Here is a 20,933-nt window from a genome sequence, read left to right on the forward strand (position 1 = left end):
TTTTCTTAGCAATGTGTTCATAAATTTTATCCTGAGTGTATATCATGAGCAGAAAGTCAAGGATTTAATATCGCTGGCAGTAAGCCAGCAGCATGTTGGGAAGGTTTTTATATTAACTCCCCACACACCACTCTGCTGGTGCACCTCAAATCGACCTGCACAGCCCCCTTGCTACATCCATTCTGGCTGCACCAGGGGCAGACCTATTGGCACGTCTCAGAGGAGGTTTATGCAGCACTTTGCTACCCCAGCCAAAAAGGTCACCAGTGATTCTGCCGTACACATCATAATTCTCAGTTCCTTCCGGAACTCCCTGTAGCCTCTTTTGCTATAGCTCAGCTCCTTCATGCCAACTCCCAGTAACTTTTTGACTTTTCATCGCTATTGGATTCACAGCAGAGAATTCTGTTCCTCATTTTTCAAGGGAAGAACTTTGGAAACTACTCACCCAGGATGAATTTGAATTAGTAGCCAGCTCTACCTCCTGTTTAGAGTCACTTGAGCCACTCAGCCTGTAAGAACTATTAATCTCACCTACCTGAAATTTCCATGAATTCTCTAGCCAAGAAGTCAGTCATTAAAGTTATGCATATTATATCTTTTAGTACCAAAATGCTAAAGTGATGAAGGCCATATAAGTAATTTGAAGATCTAAAGGAAATGCTATCTAATAGGAGAACAAAAACTGAATAGAATATGATACAGCCTAAAAAGGACAGAAATTTCCAGTTTAAATAGTTAGCAGCCAGTAGCACTATCCTCCCTGCACTGAGGACTTTATTTCCTTCAAACTCTAGTAGACATCACCCATTTAGGCATGGAGACTTGGGAAAAGATGTGCTTCCATCAGTCCTAATTTGCAGGTTAAGGTGCAGCCTAATTACATAGGGCACTGTCTAACCAGCAATGACAGGGCTGGAGCAGCCAGGAGGTATCAAAGCCAGTTCCCTGCCTTAGGACATGGTTTCCAGCCACGGGGTCACTGTGGTGGTTATGTCTAGCAAAACTGAACAGAGTGAGTCACAGCAGAAATTACAGTGAAAGTCCTACTGAGTGATGTTTTGTTAAAAGTAATGCTCAAACTTTTTATTTGAGAACTGAAGAAAGTACCCTCTGTTTTTGAGAAAAAAATGTAAGAATATAGAAAAGGAGAAAAATGCTTACAACCAGAATGCAAAGATTTTCAAAAAGAAAATGAATCAGTACTTTTTTCCCAGTCCAAATCCAAGTAAAGGTTAGTTTCAATACTTTAGCTTGGATATAAGCATATGAGTAAGTTATAAAACTATACATATTCTTTATAATGCTTTCATAAAAAGTTTTAATAACAAGCCTATTCTTCCTGCCTTCTTTGCCAGTAAAGTCTGTCTTTGGCCACTGCATGTTTTATTGTCATGAAAAAAGCAATTAGCTAATTAGATGGGAGTGCTAAACTCAAGTGTCACTGAGAGGGGAAAGAGAAAATCTTCCATCTTATGAGCAAGCAATCTAGTTTTTAACAAAGTCTGAAAACCAAAACTTTAGCTGAAGGCAGCAAAAGCTAACTTCCACACACAAATGGTTCTTGCCACCTGGATTTCCATTTTCCAGTCCTCGACTCTTCATTGAGTCTCTTTCAAAATCATTTCTTAGTTACATGAAACACTGGTTCCCGAAACATGAACTTTGTTGTCCATCCTCAGGAGACACCTCAGCCAATTCTTTATGAATCCAACACTGGAAACAGATACTATGTGAATCAAATAGGTTTCCAAAGTTTCTTATAATTATACGATAATCATCTGGTGTTAGCATTTGTGTATGCATATATATACACCAGTGTATATAACGTGTGTTTACTTGTAACCACAGGAGAGCAATGCCCCTTGAGGAACACTATCAGAAAAATGCAAGACTTTTGTCACCTTTTTGGAGATTTGCCTTTAACTCACCATTTAAATTTAAACAGTTGTTTCAAACACCACCAGTGTCTACACAGTGCCTAGTTTACATTCGCAAACTCAATACCATATATAATAACCTTAAGATTATTTTGTTTGCTACAGCAAAGCCACTACTGGAGGATGCCCTTAGAAACACAATGGAAAGCTGGAAAGCTTCATAGGAAAGGAAGCAAAGACGAGCTTTGAAAATGCAAAATAAAGCTGGATAGACGCAACTGAATTTCCTGAAGAGAAATTTTGCCATAGTAAAATTAGCCCCCCACAAATCAAGCACACTATCTGTAACCAGAACACTTGGATACTTTGCGAAGGTGCAACAACTTTTCCACCACACAGCAGGTTCTGTGTCAGAAGGAAAATGCCACCTACAGATTTCTAACATCCATTCAGCTGTAAATGTTCTTTCTCTCTCCTTAGTCAAATACTGAACCTGGCTATCTTACAGCCTGAACCTGGCTGTCTTACAAGATCTGATGAATCTATGCTGCAAGACAGTATTACTTAAGAAAAAGTGTTCTTGATACCGTTACAAATGCTTCCAGAGTGGTGAGTTTTCCCAAAAGAGAAACTGTCTTTACAGTAACTATTGTGAAAAAATCCTGACATGTTAAGGTTTTCATATCACATCTTATTCCACAGTATCATTCAATCTCTTTAAAATTCCCTGCTTGCCTGTTTGCAGTCTATTTTGCAGCCAGCTCTGTGAAAACAGTCACTTCCTCTTCTGCCTTTCTCCTTAAGGCTGCTAGTAACCCTGCTGTGAAGGAGGTCTGTGAGTATTAACCAATGGATACATCTGTCTGTGATATGACTCTCCCCAAATACTACCTTAATACACAAGATTTCTCATTTATGTAGAGCAAACACATAAAGATCAAAAATCCATGCTCATTTCTTCTCACACATCAAACTAATTCAATCGAGTATCCATTTTTAAAAACCTCTTATTCTGGAAAAAGAAAAGTAATATTGAATTTGATAAAGTGGTGTGATGCATGTCAAGCATAGGCTGGGAACAAACCTTTTGTAAGCTACATTCTAAGACTTGCAGAGTGTTGTGCCATATAACTCAAAAAAAGCAGTACCAATAAATCATAGCAGTTCAGAAGGATCTTTTCAAAATAATGTAATTCTTCATTCCATTGACATTATAGATTACCTTTAAGAAGACACTTAGCAGGATGAATTACTTGTTGTTATCTGCAAACCAGACTTCTCACATTCTTGGGTCCCAAATAAATACTCTTAGATTTGTTGGTTATTTCAAGATCAATATACATAGCCTCAGAATAGCAAAAAATTAGTTCATCAATAGGAATTGACCAGGGCATAATCCCAAGGTTGCAGTTATGCAAATTAAAAGAGGCTATTTTGTGTGTGTGTGTGTGCATGTGCACGCATGGGTGGGTGGGTAAGTAGGTATTGGTTTAATACTTTCTTCCTGATGTGCCTCATCATGACACTCAAAATTTTTCATTCCAGTGTGGACCACATCTGAACCTGCTAGAATTGAGGAAATCAAAGTCTGACATGACAAGGGCAGAGGTTTTGAAATTACATCTTTTCTGGATCTCTGCTGCACTAAAAAAAATCAAACCTAAGAACATGGAATTTTCTTTGGACATTTTTCCATTCCTTTAATGTCTGGATTCAAAAAACACTCCCTGAGAAAGAATCAATCCTTTGCACAGGTGTGTGCATTGCTATATGAAATAGAGAGAAAGGGAAAAAAAAGAAGAAGAGAAGCAGTATAAAGAAGATAAACTCAGTTTCCCTGAGAAGGTAAACATTACCTGTGAAACCCTCTGTGCACCACTGGTTTGAATAATTACTTATTTCCAGCATGACTACTTTAAGCTTTACTTGAACATGGCATGGGAATAACAGATTGAGAGAGGACATATTTCTATACAAGAACATTATGCAGGCTTTTGCTTTTCAGAAGCAATTAATTATATACATCTTTCAATTAGCTATCAGTTTTATATTTTTGTACCCTGCTTTTAGCAGAATGAACAACCCTTCAAAATGTGTTTGAAAAGCTAAAATACCTTTATTAAATGCAGGATACTTTGAACATCTGTAAAAATTGAGTTGTAAATAAAAGTTCAAGATAGTTTAACTTTGAGTTTAGCAAGCTGAAAAAGAAAGTTCAGGTTAATGCAGGAATTCATAGGAGTCTCATTTCAAAGATTCAAGGCAGGCATCTTAGTATGGCCAAAGCAAAGTATTTCCATATGAGACCTCTAAACTAAAATGTTCAAAGCACCTAAGGAATTTCTGAAAAATGTGCCTCTTGAGACCTCAATTTATCATTTCCTGTAAATACATGGCTATTCTCCCCTACAGTGTTTACTACAATGTACAGGAAATATGCTGGAAAGATTTTTTCAGCAAAAAACAATTCCACTAAATAAACCCCTGCACAGAGATCATTCCCCAAATATGGACACCATTTCAGTGCCAGCTTTGCAAAATCTAGAAGTTGGTAGTATATTCATTCTGACTAGTGGTTTGAAGCTCAGAAGAAGTTGTTTTTCTGAGGTTGTTCCATTGTGCTTTCAATAAGTGAAGGCCCATCAGCAAACAGACAGCTGCTCAAATGGCTCACATCCAAGGTGAATGTCTTAACCACCTATGCCACGCCCTCGATTCCGCGTCTAGTAAAATCTTTTCTATAGAAAAGAGGGGGTTTTAATTTTTTAAACATCATTTGAGGACACTCACCTAAGAAATTATATTTCCCTGTTCTCTCACTGTATGTTGATCCAAGTAAATTGGGCTTTTTTCTCACTACTGCTGGCCTACCTTTTCCCTGCTCCCCAGTAATTCAGTAAGCAAACCAAGAAGTCGTTTGTTTGCACAGACTCATGTGAAGTTTTTCACACCAGGAATAGTGCTCCTGTTTCACTGTCTTTTGTCCTCAAAGTTCTTCCTTTCAGGAACCAGATTATGGCCTCATAAACCCGTAGGATGCTACTGAAATGGTTTAAATACAGTAACTATTAAAAAAAATTGGAGCACTTATTTAATTGTGTCTTTAAGGAAATCTTTTTCCATTCAGAAAGGTAAAAGGTACAGTATTCTTCTTATGACTGTCTGCCAGTGTATACGCTATGTCCTTTTAGCCAAATTCAGAAGTCTGTCTTCCCGAAAGCATAATTGTCTTGCATTCCATGTTTATAGGCACATGTAAAGCATTTTTATGAACTACTGGACAGTATCAATACCCATATATCTCACTACCCATATATCTCACTCCCTAAAAGTAGGAGTGCATAACAGGTCTCTATTCACCAAATATAATTCATCCTACTGTAATGGGAAGCTCTCAACTGGAGCAACCCCTGTCAGATCAAGCCTTGTCCCTCCAGTTCTTTCCAGGGCTGGTTCGCATGACCCCCAAGTGACAATGGGACCAGAAGATTTGTGAGGGTGCCTGATGGGTCCAACCTCGGCCACCCAATTCCAGATTGCCGCTTTCCCAGGGGCCTGCATCAAAGTGCTTTCAGCCCAATACGGCACAGTGTCCACCAACCTGAACCAACTTGCAGCTCCTCTGAATGGCTCTGAGTAGTTCTGACTGCTCTCCACTTCTCTTGAGACTCCTCTCTGCAGAAGCAGAAGCCCATGGAGGTGCCTAGAAGCCACTGAGCTTTCCCATTTAGGGGTAGAGGGGATGAAGTGACATTGATGGATTCTGTTCTTTCTGCATATGTTAATCAAGCTCTGAGCAAGTACTGACAGTAACTGCATTAAACCACAGTTTTTTCATACTAATGAAAAGCTATAAATAACATTTCTTTTTCCATTGAGAAAAGAGACCTGTAAAAAGGCAAAAATTGAAGCTAACCTGCAGAATACTGCAATATCCTCAAAAACTAAGTAAAATACAGTTTTCTGGACAACAGAAAGAGAGAAGTTAAATGTTTATACCACCTTGACTCAATCTTCTTCTTCCCATTCATCTATTCATGCATACTGTGCAGGCTTGTACTCTGACCTTCAATTAAGAGAATAACAATCATCTCCACCAGCCCTACACTGAAAACCAGAAAAGAAATCAGACCTGTCAAGTGCTACAGCCCTTTCCCCCTTTGGTACAGTTTTTCTCATACATCTATATGATGTCAGCTAACATGACCCTCTCTCTTGCTCATCATTAAGAGCCAGGGTACCTGCTGACAGTCCTTGCAGTGAGCAGATTTCTGTGTCCCAGGACTGACATAGAACTGAAACCAAATTACACATTTTTTCCCTTTGATTACAAAAATGGCTATCAGCAGGAGCTCACACACCCTCCAGGTAGTGGTCCAGACTCCCCCATGAAAAAAGCACACCCTCCCCAGGAGGCTCCAGCTGTTCACTGCGGGAAGGACCATGTCTAGACTTGGTACAATGAGCAGAGATAATAATCCAAGGAAGCAAGTAAAAGCTGCCTGGACATTACAGCTGAATTTTGGACATTCAATGCATTGAGAGAAATCATTTAACTCTTTGTTCCAAATTTTCAGGAGTGTTACTAGATTCAGTGTCCTGAAGGGTCTCAGGATACCACTGGGTCACCTTATTAGCACTGTGTAAACAAACAGTTTGTCACTGCAGCCCTCAGCAAGAGAGCTCTCCTGCTGCTGTGGCCCCACACAGCTTGCTTATTTGTCTCAGGACTGTTAGAAAAAGTAAACCCTCTGCTTGTCCCAGGTACAGATGCAGTCAAGTGGTTGTGCTCACAATTTACTACATGGGATTGTTCACCACATCAGTGGGTGCTATCACGCAGATAGAAGTTAAAGCCCTCATAACCTCACTATTCGTTCCCAATCTGTGCCAATATTTGTGCTCATGCACCTTTTTTATTTAAAGGCCTATCATCGAAAGATCAAACCAAATTCATGGTTCTGTACTTTCTCTAAATGCATGTTCTGCAGATATTGACAATTATTTCTAGTAGAATTATCTTCACTGTTGCTCAAAAAATCTTACATTGTGCACATCATGGACCTCTAACTGTCTGCCCAGGTTACTGCTGCCCTTTTTGTTGTTCACTCCTCAACCATTTGTTATTTATGCATTGCACATTGCCAGATGCTAAGGGGCAAAGTTTTCAGAACAAAGACTGTCTTTGGTGCCTCTGTGTTGTCCACTGAATTCAGGTACTGCTGCAGTGGGGCCAGTAATCTGGAGTGTTTCCAGTCAGAGAGATCAGACATCTGACGTTTCCAGCTCCTGGCTGTGCACCCTGGGAAGTGCAGCACGCAGGTGCATCCAGTTGAATTCTGGGTTCAGCTGCAACGTAAGTGGGTTTGCTCCACACCCAAAATGGTTCAAATTTTAGTTTCATAACCATAAAGCAGTCCAGAAATGCTCACAAGAAAATAACTGTTTAGAAAGGAAAAGCCCACGTGATAAATCTGTATCCATTAAGTCCTCGGTAAAAGGTGCCTCTCTTTAGTCATACTGCTCTTCTGAATTGATAATCAGTGATGTTTGATTTTCTTGAGTCCCGTGTGGTTTCATCAAAGACTTCAGGCTAAAAGTTCAAGTTCATTCCATTTTTGTTGAAGGTGAGGAAGACCATGAGGAAACGTACAGCATATGCCCTGTGGAAGAATCAAGGGAAAGAGGAGATTTCATTTGAGGACTGGAAGAACAACCCTGCTAACACCACTGCCTGTGACAATACCAGTATTTGAGAACTTTGTCGTGGTAGCTTTGTTAAAAACATAAAACCTATTAGTAGGTTGACTCTCCCATTTTCCCTCCTGGACTTGAAGCCTAGCAGGCATAGAGACAGTGTTCCAATGGTCAGTGCACCAGGTGGTACTGCCCAATCATGTTTTCCCCGGTTATCTCCTCCCTTGTTCCTACCTCCTAATGTTTATTCATTCATCCTCGTCCAACCATTGTTAGCGGATTTGCATTCTCCGCCCCATCTCCACCCACTTTCCAGACCCTTCTCCACCTAGCCCTATAAAATCCACCATTTTGTCTTAATAAAGTGAATCAGCTCTTGACTGTGAAGGTGTTCAGATGTGTGTTGTGTGTCTCTTTTTGGGGCTGCATCATACCTTGAACCTAACCTTCCAGTTTCCACCCTTAGCTTTCTTCTAACAGCTACAGCTAGCTAAGAACCCCTCACGCTGGTTTGCTCCCTTCCCAGAACCGAAACTGCATCACCTTTTCAATAAAAATAACAGTGTCAGCTATCTTAATCTTGGATTTAATTCACCAAACCTCATTTGGAGAATACAGAAGAGTAGAACAAATATAAGAGAAAGACTCTTATGTAAAACCCTTTGTCTTTCACAGAGCTTTGTTTTGTTTCCTTGCTTTTACTCTCAAAACAGATGCACATTGATATGGCAGTGAGTGTTCTGACCAGTTAACTCACAAAGCCTGCTTCTGGCACTTCATGCACTTACAACTCTACACCATGGAAGTTGCCTCTTCTCCTTAAGGAAGTAGGAATACACATTGTTTAGAAAGCAAAAGAAGGCAAACACACAGTACTGAAGCATAATTAACAAAATCTCATTAGTCACATCTGTCTTCAGGACAGCTCCCAATAGTAGGAGGAGGTTACACTCAATATCAACCTTCTTCATCTGAGTACTAGAGTAAAATCAGCAGGACCATCTCTCCCCTAAGCAAATTCAGATGTCTTAGACAAAACAACTTCTTGTACATGTTCCCCTTTATCCCTGCTTGGCACCCCTACCCTGCAGACAAGGACAGTATTAATTTTTCATTCTACATTCACAGCAAATAAAGAATACAATGTTCGCTCTGCATCATTCTCATCTTTCATCTTAATTATCACTGCAAAGACTACAGAAATCATTATCTTTATTATGATGAACGTCCAATTAGCATTTCCCATATAAATTTCAGATCATGAAGGGGCCTGTAATGGATAATGCAAATTCTTAATGGTCTTTTTTTTCCTAGCTGAAAAATTGAGGTGCTTAACAAAATGAAATTTAATCTGAGCCATTTTGAAACAAGTCAAGAACTTTAATTACTTGACAGGGAGGAGGGAAAGAAGAGACCGAAACTAAATCTTAGAAATGGGCATATTTTGAAAGACCTTACTTTTCCAGCCCATTGCTCAAGCTTTCTCCTCCAGATAACTAAACACTTGTCTGGTAGGAATCAATAAGTTTTAAACTATTGTGAAAGCTAATAGAAGACGTTTCTTTTATTAGGTCTACTATTTACTAAATCAAAAAATTATTCCAAGTGAACATCCTGTTGTCTCTAATACAGCATTTTAATTGATTCCCATCCATCACATGTAGAGTGAAATCGCCAATAATTACATCATTGCCATTACAAGGCAATAAGCGACACGATACATCCCTGCTGCCACTTGAGGTGTGTTTAGAGACATGCCAGATGGATTCCCTTAGGATGCTTTTGGCTTGGGGAAAATTAATTCAGCTGGCAATTTTAGAAGCATCTCAAGTATTATTTGCATAGGAGCTGCAATTATAAATGAATCATGAGGTCCATATAGTCTAGTTTGTCATCTTTAATTATAAATGGTAACTATTTCCCTGAGCCGGGAAAAAAACAGACCTTTGCTGATGTCCTTCTATCTAAGCTGGCAAACAACTGTAGTGACACAAAAGCAAAACTATACCCGGTCCAAAAATAAGGTAGGGATCAGCTGTCTAGTCTCTTTCACCTTTTTATCCCATCTTTGCTTCTTTTTTTTTTCCCCAGGAAAATTGTACCCCTTCTTCTAGCCTTTGTGACTGGCAAGTAGCTCTTTCCAGTTTTCTGAGAGGCTTACCATATGGCATGTCATGAGCAAACACACATGCACACATATTCTCTCTCTCTCCCTCTTCCTCTTCTCCTCTTCTCCCAACATTTCCCCATCCTTCCCAAATAGGTCCCAAGATACATTTTTCAGGTTCAATATCTTCTTGATGAAATATGCAAGTAGAGATGCTGCATTAGGTCCATGAATTGCATGGAAAGAATTTGGCAGCCTTGAAATGGTCTCCTTCAGAAAATGTCACCATTTCAGTAGGGAACCAGGGTTAAATATGCCCCTAGGAAGTACTACTATCTTACAGCATAAACTTTCCATTTTGTAGCAAAATAATCTAATTACCAAGCAAATTGTTTATCTAGTAAGGTATTCTGTTCTGAGAAGAAGCTGTTCAATTACATGTAGTGTGATTTTCTTTAGTCTGTTCAATCTAATCAGGACATGAAAGAGAACTCTAACTTTGACACTGTATTCATGGGCATGAAGTAATTGCAGAAATTTTTACTTGGCTTTGGTACTGATACAGGCTGTTTGTCCCAAATGGTCTTGTTGCATGGAACAACTTCTATATAAGTCTATTATTTATAATTCTTTTTAGGCCTTCCTGGGTCCCTTAAGTGAAGGAATATCATTCATGTTTGATTGTTGTTTCATTACTGTACATAGTATGATGTAGATCTAAGTTTAATTTTAGCGTACATGGTAGATGCATGATATTGAATTAGAAGAAGGTAATAAAGACTGGTTACTGTAATTTCAGATTGTTTATTATTCATATAAAAGTGCAATTCATTTCTGAATCTTTCTTTAAGCTTCATCTCAGTCATGTCTAATGTCACCAACAATTATTATTCATATCAAAAAGCATTTCTTAACATCAATTTGCATAATAATTTCCACTAGTTTTCATTTGTTTTTCTCCCTGAGAAAAAAATGAGAGGATTACATGTCTGACTATAATCTGCTTTCATCATTTCATATGACCCTGTTTGTTTTCTTTTCTGCAACTGCTGAATAGACACCATGTCTTCTTACCAAGGAGATTTTTGTGTTTCTAATACTTCTTTTATATCTTTTTCCTAACCCTTTTTATATGGATTTGGATGTTGAGAAGTAGCCTGCATCTTTTAGGTCATTATGAATTACCGTACTCTAGGGTCGTGCCTTCACCGCACCATAATTACACAGCGCAACTGCACCTTTCCTTCACTTATGTATCCTCACAAGAAGGAGATCTGTGTTTTGGATTCACAGTGATAGGTTTACAAAAGCTTGAACTGCACTTAAACTGGAATCGTACATATGATTCACTTAATTGAGGTTTACAGAAACTGAATGACAAATTAGCCATAGGGAATACAAGTTAAAATAATGAAGTCCTGTATATCATTTACACTTCTTTTTAGACTGCTTTCTAATGATACTGTGTAACTGTGTGCTCTGCTTTTTTTGCCCAATATTCTACTTCATTATAGTTGACAGAGAAGTAGAATTATCAAAGATTTAGATTTGGCTACATTTCGTGAAAATAATTAGTTCAGCATCCTACTAGTGCCCTTTGAGAGGGGAAAGCCGTAGTCCTCAGAGAACAACAGAGAAAGATGTTATAAATGCCTTAAACAGAAAAAAGCTTGTCCAAGAAGTGAATTACCTGGTGTCTATCTAAGAGCTCATTCCAGTTAAAACTTTGTTCACATTTTTCAAATTTCATTTTTTTTTCAAATACAGTACATTGTCACTTCACTCCATGTCTATACAGATTGTCCAGTGTTACATACAGGTTATAATCGTAATTTGTGTTTAGCCACTGAAATAAATTATTTTTGTAATGCCTCTGTCTCTATGGTAAGGTTTTATTAACAAAGGCCAGAACAACGTGCAGAGATGGGTATAACAGAAAGGACATGAAATCTACAAATAAGGAAGAATATATAACATTAATTTAGGGTCTGCTTAATGAGTAATGAAGAAAGAAGTCTTTATAGCTCTATAATTCTAAATTATTCTCTCTTAAATGCCCATCAGAATATATGAGAAGTTGGGACAGTTTTACTGCCCTAGCAGATAAATAACCATATAGTCAAAAGTTCCTGATGGAAATTGCAGGAGCAAATTTATGGATGGGCATCTGCAGCACAGTCCCTGATTTTTCAAGCTAAACTCATTAAGAAATCTTAATAGTGATTGGCAAGTTATTTCAAACAGAAAGGCAAATAGGTGAACAGGAGTCTGCTTAAAAAGCTGTCATGTCATTGATTAGGAGTGAAAGCCATGTCTAATATATTTTCTAGTAAATCTGCTTGTTGAGTAAACAAATTTAGCTATTTCACATAGGAAAAAAATATGCTCCAATGAAGCCAGGTGTTACCTGGAACATACCACAGTCTCAGCCTAAGCAGCCCTGGGCACCACCTGTGTGTGATGTTTCAAAACATGTGGAGTCTGCAAATTTAAAAAAGCCTTACAGACTGTGCAGCCTGATGTTTGGAGCTGACAGAAAGAGCTAAGAATCCTTGGGGGCTTTTGCATCTCTTCCATCTCCTTTTTTGACATTTTGCTGTTCAAGCCTGTCCCACTGTGAAAAACAGCCTTAGTGGTAAAGATATGCTTTATTTTGATGAGAAATTACAAGATCTAGCCAGCTAGAGCCTGCTTCTATGCAACTGAAGCTAATGGAAATTTATTGACTTTCATGGAGATAGGAACAGAACATTAAGGATTTTAAAGTCCTTTCATCCAAACTATATAAGCATACATAAGTATGAAGCAGGCTGTGGTGAAAGCTATTTTACCAAGCATGTGGGTTCAGCACCATACTCAGCCTTCAGATGCTTGAAGAAATCTTCTCAAGGGCCTTAAAAGCCATTTGCTCTTGTAAGCCATATTTAATAATAGAAAAATGCTGGCCTACAAACAAATATTTTGTTGCTTTTTCTCATCAGAATAATATTACTAGAAAGCAAAATGCATTTGTATCAATAACTCTTAGCACCTCCCCTGAGCAACTATGTGCCCATCACATAGTCATATTTGCATAGGAGGCAAAGGAAATTTACGGTGGAGACAGGGAAGATAGTATAAACCTGGAAAATTAAGAATGGGGAAAATGTAAGGAGTATAGTTCTTATCTACTGTGGGACAATTTTGAAATAAGACGCCTCTGAAGCAATTTACTTCCTGACTCCCACAGCTAGTGGGTTCACTTATGTGCTAGAGTGTAGGGATTGTAGACAGCTTTTAATTTTTTTCTTTTTCAGTTGAATGCACCCATAGATGTTCTCACAATTCTTATTTTAATTGTGGTCAATTTTTGGCCCACTGACAAATAATTTTGCTGCTTTCTTCCCATTAGAATAATGGAGTACAATAACTTTTCTCTCTCATGGAATGCCAATAGAATTTACACATTTTGGAAAATATATATTCTTAGGAATGCGAAATGGTGACTGTTTAACAACATTTAACAATCTATAACAAAAAGTAGTGTCTGCTGTGTCAGTGTAGGATGGCATGCAGATTAGCAGATGGTAATTAGATCATCTTCCAGTAATTTGATAATTAGGATACAGTATTTGATGAAAAAGATTTACACTGCAGTTTGGAGAAAGAATTTCTGTCCTGTGAAAAGCACCATGAGCTCTTTAATGAATGCAAGCAGCCTGGCTTTTCACTGTATATTTCATCTGAAAGCTCACACTGCACACAGACCCCTCACTCTTTGCTTCCCCACATAAATCACACATTTCTGAGGCACAGGATTTGCCCAGTTTTCTGAAATTCCTGCCAAATGTCATTTTACTTTGTCACTCAAGAACATAAACAATCTGGTGTAAGCCAGGCAGACTTCTTTTTTTTTCCTTTCTATCTAGAAAAAAAATATTGAAGAAATATCCTTGTTTCACAAAATTGTGTCAATGAAAGCTTATTTCATTTACCATGAAAAAAAGCTCATTTTCTAAGGCACTTTCTAACAATGCTATCTATTTAAAAATAATCTGTTGTCTATAACTTACCCACCATGAGGCAGGTGGTGAAATCTCTAGCAGAGTATTTTTCTATCTAGAACGTGCCATTTTCTAAACCTGCAATTTTCTACAACAAATGTCAGACAAATTTTCAGGCATAAAATCTAAGTAAAACATTTTGTGCACATCAGTCTGAATCTCCATATTGTATCCTCATGTTCACATCTTTTCAAAAAAGGGATGATTTGGGAAGGATTCTACTTTAACGGTCTAGAGGTATGACCATATTTCAGGAAAAGTACGAATGTTTCAAGCAGAGTTCTCTAGTTCTCCTTAGTAAACTTGGGCAGGGTGCAGATGAATGAATATCATTTCAGTCATATGAGAGAACTGGAAGGATACAGTGGCATTCTAAATATTAGGTAAACACCAGGAAAAAAATAGATAAACACATCATGCAATGGGTGAACAACTAGATCATTGTTCAGGCACAAAGGATAAGAGTAAATGAGCTTACATCAGGCTGGTGACCAGGCACTAACGGAGTTCTGCAGGGCTCCATTCTAGGCTCAGTTCTCTTCAACATGTCCATATGAGGTGTAACAAAGACATGTGCCAGATTCTGCACCTGGGTTGTGGTCCCTGGTGTATGCACAGACTGGGGAATGAGGCAGAGGAGAGCAGCACCACGGAATGGGACCTGGGCGTCTAGCTCAATGGCAAGTTGAATATGAGTCAGGAAATATTCTTCACACAGAGGGTGTGGTTGGGCACTGGAACAGGCTCCTCAAGAAATTGGTCACGGCATAAAACCTGACAGAGTTCAAAAATTGTTTGGATAATGCTCTCCCGCGCACAGTGGGACTCTTAGGGTTGTCCTGTGCAGGACAAGGAGTTGAACTTCGATGATCCTTGTGCATCCTTTCCAACTCTGGATATTCTCTGATTCTATGATTAGTTACAGCTCAAGTTATCCATTCACTCATAACTGTAATTTTTTCTCATAATAACTGAGTACCCAGTTGCTAGAGATCATGTATCAACCTCAGGATTATATTCCCCTTTGAAATAGGAAGGTCAAAAAATTGTGCAATAGTAAATAGATTATATTTCCTATAACAACCATTAAAATCAGTCAAGTGGCTAGAACCTGGAATTTCAATATTAAGCAAACACTAATAAGATGACAGACAAGTCATCAACGTGATTAACAGGCTGACAGCTTCTACTTCAGAATGAAATATCATACTGGCAACACTCGCAGCCAGTAATCCACTGCTTCTTCCTTTGGATCAGGAGCTCTTTCAGTGAATTCATGATTGAGTTTGATCCTTTGCCCATAAGCCATTTTTCCTATCAGATCTTCTGCCCATCAAACCAGTCTTAGCCTATATGAAAAAATTCTAATAACAGAGTTCAGCATCACTAGTGAATTAATCAACTCTTAAGTACTTTGGTTTTAAGACTGGTCCAGATCTGCAAAATCATTTCCCAGAAAAAAAATATTATAATTACAATAATAATGGCAACCACAATAATAATATCTATCTTTATATAGTTTTAGGCTGCAGGAATCTAGGTATTTTATAACAAAAAAAAATTAGTTTGAAAGCCGTTATTTTGTATTCTCTAATAACCATGCAGTGCACCTGCTGAGACAGACTTCTTGCTTAAAGGCAACAAAACTGAATTCAAGTTGCAATATTTAATCCATAAATAATATAAATAAATAATGTCACTGCTGTGATAGGGAGACATCAGAAAATATAAAACCTGGGTAACTTAAAACCCAGTCAACCAAGCAAAATTTTCACTCAGAATATGATTGCTGAGTGAGTCTGGTTAAGCATCATGTAGTTTTATTCTTCTTTTTATATTCAGTCTGTTTTGCTCAGTTGATTTTTTTGCCGAAGAGAAGAACAAGCAACGTGAAATCACACCAAGAAAGAATGACTGTGGTTTTGCCAAATCCAGGATTTTCAAGATAGCTCATAAGGAAGTTTAATTTCACTTCAAGGTCAAAGTAGTAAAAATTATGGGAGACAAATTGTGCATCTTCTTATACCCCTGAGCTCTGTGGGAAAACCCTTATTTTGCTGATCTATATCAGCTATGTTTCCTGTCCTTCGAATCCCACTGAAAAGCACCAAAATTTCATTGAACTTCATCTAGACCTTAGCCAAATTAAATCTTATTCCTCTCCTTCTTCTGTCTTCATTAAACACCATGTAAAAGAATCAATTCAATTGTAATCCTAAGCAGTAAAGAAATAGTGAATTTTTAGATATGTACATTACTCACAAACCTCTGATCATAAATAGAAACTGAAATTCCTGCCCTAGGAAACCTTATGTTATCACTAAGTAAATAGTGATCACGTGCTTTAAAATATGGTATGGGTCATAAAGTGTTGGCCATTCACATTAATACGAGCACTTCTGAAGGACTCTAAGAGAACTTGAAAATGTGCCATCCTGGAAGGTATCCAGAAACTCATAACCTTTGCAGGAAATGTATTGTGATCTGCAAGGGAAAACTTGCACTACATATGGTCAGCACAGAATTATTTTTTTTTCCTTAGATGAGCAATGAGAAAGGCAGGTTTCTCTGTGTCTCATTATTGTCAGCTTCAGTGCTGGTAAATCACAGAGTTTCAGTGTGTATTGCCATGGAAACCTACAACTAGTACTGTGCAACTTATCTTTGTTAACATATTGCACTGTTTGCAATGCCCTTGTTCAGTTCAGGAAGTTTAAAGGATAAGAGAAATATCTCCAGATCAGTCTTGATACGAAATTATGTTCAGACTCACTTTTAAGTCGGTCAGATTCTTATTTTCTGGACACCCATTCAATATGCCTTATTGGTTTCTGAGCTATATCTATCACTATGGCTTTAGTTTAGCCCCGAAATTTTATCTGCACATCTTTCCCTCTGCTTCAGAGGGGAATAAGTTATTGCATGTGGATTCTGCCTAATTTGTTATCATTTGCTACATCCAGATCTATTCCTGGCTTCTTTGCCATCACCTTTAGCTGTTGTCCACAGCCATAATGTCTTGCAGCCCTAGAGGGATCAGACGGAATATAAATATGATGCTCTACACCCTCATTTCATTAAATAATAGGCACATGGTAGTGTTATATGAATAGGCAACCTGCTGTGTCCACAAATTTGCCATGCTTCAGTCTGCTAAAACTTTATTGGGCACAGTATGGAAACTCAGTTAATACTGGAAATTACATTGCCTAATGTCACCCAAGTTGCATACAGTTACTTTTTCATGATATCTGTTGTTCAACCCCAGGGTAACCCAAGAGAGTAAGGCCAGTGTCCTTTCCCCTACAAAAGCCCATTGGTACGAAGGAAGGGATCTGCTGGAGAGTCTCAGCATGGAGCCAATGGCATGGCAACAGCTGTAATCTTTTCACCTTTTCCCAAAGCAGCTCTGTTGCTGTGTTACAAACTAATGAATACTGAAATGTGACTGTTCAGTAGATTTAGCTTCATAGCAGCCTTATTAAAATTACTCATCTTTATTTCTTTAATAGGTTTTTATGTTGGAGGCTTTTTCCTTAATTTTTTCTAGGGTATAGGTTCCTGATCTCACAAACTAAAAATGTCATTATGCTAAGTAAAAACAGCCTAGGCAGCATCTGCTCTTCACTTTATCTGTGAATATGGTGGAATAACATATTAAAAGAGACACCAAAATCCAAATACAACCCTTCCTAAACCTTACCTTCCTTCAAAGCCTGACTTGACTAGATCACCTTAATTCAGAAATCTGTGCAGGTCGTCAACTTACAGCTCTTGGAGGAAGAGAAATTGCAATACTGCCACCACCTCTGCCTATGAGGTGGTTAGCAGAGTACCTTTCACCATGGAGCTGTCAACTCAATATCCAAAATGGTTTCATGTCATCTTTTCCTTTATACAGAAGATCCTGCATACTGGGAAAAAAAAAAAATAAAAAATGCAAGGAAAGAGCAGCACTTTAGTCTCCTTCGACTATACGATGAATTTCACGTTAGAGACTGTCCCTGTACTGTACACATACAGTCCTAGAATCATTTAGCTTGGAAAGGGGCCTTCAGATCGTCATATAACACATATTCCAGAGAATGATATTGTGAACAATTAGAAGAATTTTGAATTGGTTGAAACTAGTTTTTTATCATCACTGGAACATAGTGTTTGGCTGGGTGGTTAGAGAAGCTAAAAAATACTTTTTTAGCACTAACAAAAATTAAACCAAATTAAGCGCCAATTAAACCAAATTAAGCTAAAAGTTGGGTTTCATGGCACATGCAGTGCTTCAAGGGAACAAAAGCATTAAGTATATTGTAGTATATGTGTCTGATATATGTGTAAAGTCTGAGCTGTCTGCAATGTGGAGAATTTTTCTTTTGCATTCATAAAAAGCACTCCCTGGTAGTTCCCCTACCAGGTTGCTATTGGTTCAGCTTTATCCTACTCATTCTTTACCAGTTTATTGATTTCAGCAACAGCTGAAAGTGCAAGGCTCTCCTAAGGCTTTTTGATTGAAAGCTAATGCCTGTTAATAAAACCCGGTGGAAAATGAAAAAGCACCCCAATGTGTAAAATCTGTGCATCTATTCTGATATTTTTTATACTAGAGGTAGGCTTCTTTGTCTATTGAGAGCTCTTAAATGTCACCAAATTACTCTCTTTTTTGTGGTAATTGATTGCTGCATTTTATAAAATGTGCAATACAGCTATTAGCAATTTTGGTCCTGAAATTGTTCCCAGCAGGGTTGGGAAAGGCAGAATCCTGTTGGTCATATCCTATTTCTGAACCCTCAAGTTTTGAGAAATTACTTATGTGTCTCTAAAAGTTTAAACATTATTTATTTCCAGCATAACATGACTGTAGTAACTGGCTTTCTGCTAAATCTTTGTCTCATGAGTTAAGACAGCCCTCCATGGCTTTTTTATGTGATTTATATTTGTGTACACAATTGTACTGGGTTGATCCTGGCTGGATGCCAAGTACCCACTAAAACTGTTCTCTCACTCCTCTCTGCAACTGGACAGAGAACAAAATAGAAACAAAACACCAATGAAGGATTCATGAGTTAAGAGCTGGGAGAATGCACTTACTGATCATCATCACGGGTAAAACAGACTCAAAGTGGGGATATCAAATTTATTACAAACAGGGTCAGAGCAAAAGAGTGAGAAGCAAAATAATCTTAAAAACACCTTCCCCCCACCCCTCCTTCCTTCCATCCCCCCTCAGCAGTGCAGGAATGGGGATTACAGTCAGTTGTTGTTTCTACTCCTGCTCAGGAAGAGGAGTCCTTCCCCCACTCCTATGGGGTCCCTCCCACAGGAGACAGTCCTTGATGGACCTCTCCAGTGTGAGTCCATCCCATGGGCAACAGTTCTTCCCAAACTGCTGTCCCGTTGGTCACTCCTCCATGGGATGCAGTCCTTCATGAATGAGCTGTACCAACATGGGTCCCCCACACGAACCACAAGTCCTACCTGGGAAAAGCATGGGCTTCTTTCTCCATGGGCTGCAGGTCCCCAGCAGGACCCGGCTCCATCTTGGGCCTCCCACGGGGTCACAGCCTCCTTCATTCATCAACCTGCTCCAGCATGGGCTCCTCCATGGGCTGCAGGTGGGTCTCTGCACCCCAATGGGCTCCATGGGCTGCAGGGGCACAGCTGCCCCACCATGGTCTGCACCACGGGCTGCAGGGCCTCAGCTCTGGTGCCTGGAGCACCTCCTGCCCCTCCTTCTGAACTGACCCTGGTGTCTGCATTTTTGTTTAGATGTTCTCATTGTACTCTTCCCTGGCTGGAATTTTCATCTGCACAAAAACTTTCTGTTCTTAAGTATGTTATCATGGAGTCATTACTGTCATTCCTAATTGGCTCAGCCTTGGCCATTGGCAGGAAGCCCATCCTGGAGCCAGCTAGCATTCCCCAGACAAGGGAAGCTTCTAGCAGCTTCTAACAGAAGCCACCCCTGTAACCCACCTACTACCAAAACCTAACCAAAGAAACCCACTTCAACAATTTATATAAAAAGACATACCTGTTAACATCCAGTCACCTTCACAAAGGTGGTGTACAAACTTCAACAGAAGTGAGGTTGCTTACCCTTGATGATTCTAAAAATGAATAGAAAATTTCACCCACACCTCTCAGTTTTTACAAATTCCTCACTCTGATTGGCAAGACAGATTGCAAAATCTAGTGTTGCATGTGTTGGGCTACAAGACAAAACATCATAAAGATAGTTCTATAACCCGAAACTCAGATACCTGTCCTTGAAGCTGCTACTGCAGTCATCCAAATAGATGGGTCCATCCATCTGTGACAGGCTGCTACTGGGCTGTCTTCAGACACTGCCTCTGCACTTTTACACCTGGGTCAGTCTGTTGCATCTCCATCCTTCACATACGGACTCCCTTCACCCTCTTCCAACTGATGGAAGAGGAAGAATATAGGGAATGTGTTGTAGCAGTGGCTCAGAGGAACTTGCAGGCAGGCTTAAATGCCCATCAGACACACCTAAAAGTGTTCAGGCTGAAAAACTATCCCAAAGTGACATAGACTCTAATTTCCCAAGGTGATAACTTTGGCTGCAATTGCACTTCTAAGAGCTGCTGCTCATTCTCCTGCTTAGACCGACATCCCATTGAGCCACTCAGTTACCCTGAGGCACCTGCTGAGGTACCTGCACTATACACCAGGTCAGTAAAACCCACCTGTAAAATAATCCTCTGGGACAGCATCATAAGTAAGACTCCTTATGATGGAGCTCCTGTAAGGCTCCTAAAAGTATAGTATAATGATTCCAGCCAAGGCACTGCTGTTCAGAGCCCTGTATCTGGAAGGGAGGATCAAGAGGAGCTAATCAAGCAGCAAGAGCTCCTTCTAAAATTTCTAAGCCGGGTTAGAGAGGGTAATTTAGCTGTGAAATTGGTCAAGTAAAATAGTCCCCTGTTTGCCCTCACTCGGGTTTCTGTAAAGAACAAGCTTAGTGCAATTGAAAGGACCTCTTTGCAGCAGCAGTGAGCTTCAGAATGGAGATTTTTAAACATTTTTTGCAGGTTATATTGAAGTCAAATTTCAAATTGCATTTTTTTAATCATCTCATAATAAAAAATAAATCTTACATAAACAATTTGAACAGCTATGACATAAGAACAATGGCTGAAGTGTTATGCTGATGCCACATAACATGCCTGCCAAACCTAGACAGTTTCT

This window comes from Empidonax traillii, unplaced genomic scaffold (genome assembly GCF_003031625.1).
Source record: "Empidonax traillii isolate 1590-97213 ecotype Southwest subspecies unplaced genomic scaffold, ASM303162v1 scaffold402:size526523, whole genome shotgun sequence".
Lineage (NCBI taxonomy): Eukaryota > Metazoa > Chordata > Aves > Passeriformes > Tyrannidae > Empidonax > Empidonax traillii.